This window comes from Rhododendron vialii, chromosome 11a (genome assembly GCF_030253575.1).
Source record: "Rhododendron vialii isolate Sample 1 chromosome 11a, ASM3025357v1".
Taxonomy (NCBI): domain Eukaryota; kingdom Viridiplantae; phylum Streptophyta; class Magnoliopsida; order Ericales; family Ericaceae; genus Rhododendron; species Rhododendron vialii.
In genome coordinates, this window is record NC_080567.1 from 20782460 (window position 1) to 20784619 (window position 2160).

Here is a 2160-nt window from a genome sequence, read left to right on the forward strand (position 1 = left end):
CAACTTGATCGTGAGTCCCAACATGTTGTACCAAAATCTGTTTTGAAAGAACCTTTTCCCTGATGAAGTGATAGTCCACTTCAACATGCTTTGTCCTGGCATGAAAGATGGGGTCTGATGCCAAGGAAATGGCAGAAATATAGTCACACCAGACAACATGAGGCAAAGATAAAGAAACATACAATTCAACAAGAAGTTGTTGAACCCAAGAAATATCGGCAGCTGCTTGTGCAAGGGCTCTATACTCAGATTCTGTCGATGATCGAGCAACGGTATGCTTCTTTTTAGCACACCATGAAACGAGATTAGAACCAAGATACAAGCAATATCCTGAGGTAGATCTGCGATCTAAATGATCCTCTGCCCAATCAGCATCTGTAAACGTTGTTAATTGCAATGAACTTGGAACAAAATGAAGGCCTTCATGAAGACTACCTTTAATATACAGTAGGATACGTTTGACTGCCACAAAACGACTATAGTGAGGCCTGTGCATGTGCTGACATGCGAGATTGACCACAAAAGAAATTTCTGGTTTTGTGAGAGTCAAGTATTGAAGACTACCTTTAATATACAGTAGGATACATTTGACTGCCACAAAACGACTATAGTGAGGCCTGTGCATGTGCTGACATGCGAGATTGACCACAAAAGAAATTTCTGGTTTTGTGAGAGTCAAGTATTGAAGACTACCTTTAATATACAGTAGGATACATTTGACTGCCACAAAATGACTATAGTGAGGCCTGTGCATGTGCTGACATGCGAGATTGACCACAAAAGAAATTTCTGGTTTTGTGAGAGTCAAGTATTGAAGAGATCCCACAACTGTCCTAAGCCAATAAGGGTCAAGATACTCAGGATCAGGATAAAAAACAGCAGGCTTAGAGGAGGATGGTGATAAGACTTGGTTTACAGTCCTGCATTCCAGCTTTATTAAGGTCTGTGGCATATTTTGTTTGAGACAAAATAATGCTAGAACCATGATTAAGAACTTCAAGACCAAGAAAGTAGCTTAGAGAACCAAGGTCTTTCATAACAAACTTGTGACTCAATGCTTGAATCAAATTAGGATAAAAAGTTCTGTTTGCCGAGCAAAAAAAAATGCTTGAATCAAATCTGAAATATACTCTGTCACTTCCAGTAACTAGAATATCATCTACGTACACAAGAACCAGAGTAATACCTTTATCTGTTTTCTTAGTGAAAAGAGAAGCATCAGCTTTACTATGAAGAAATCCTTGCTGAATCAGAAAACCAGAAAACATAGAAAACCATGCTCGTGGTGCCTGTCGCAGACCATACAAGGCTTTGTTCAGTTTGCAGATAAAATTAGGATGCTCAGAATCCTTATAGCCCAGTGGTTGCCTCATATATACTTCTTCATCCAGCACTCCATGCAGAAATGCATTAGTCACATCTAACTGTTTGATGGACCATGCATAATGAACAGCTAGACTAAGTACAACCCTGACTGTAGGTTGTTTGATGACTGGACTAAAAGTTTCTGTGAAATCTATACCTTCAGCTTGTTGATAGCCATTTGCAACCAAACGTGCCTTGTATCGTGCCACACTACCATTAGAGTTGGGTGTTATTATCTCTCTATCTACCTCTCTCTCATCATTGAACTGAGAATCTTTGTTTGCAGTTTCAAACTGGGAATTTCTTCGTTCCATTTTTTCAAAACCTATTTAAAAATGTATTAGTTTAAGAAATCTCTCTCTCTCTCTCTCTCTCTCTCTCTCTCTCTCTCTCTCTCTCTCTATATATATATATATATATATATATATCTATATAATAAAACAGACCTCTGTTTGAATCCAAAAGATAACCAACGCTCTAGATTTATCCTCATGCCTACATAAATCTCCACCATTCATTCTACAATGACTTTTTTGTAAATACTTGATTCATTCGAGGGTTATCACATATGGCATTCTGTTGGAAGCCCTAGCGGAATCTCAAATGAAAATTCTCTCAAAACAACTATGTTCATCCCGTTCCCCCTTGCTCTCTCTCCGATTTCACAGAACCTGTCTCTCTCTCTCTCACTCTCTCTCTCTCTCTCCACAAAGACCCTTTGCCCTACGAGAATGATCGTCAAATCGCAGTGCAGGGTGATATAGATTGAGCCGGGGAAGGTCGTCAGGAAGTGCG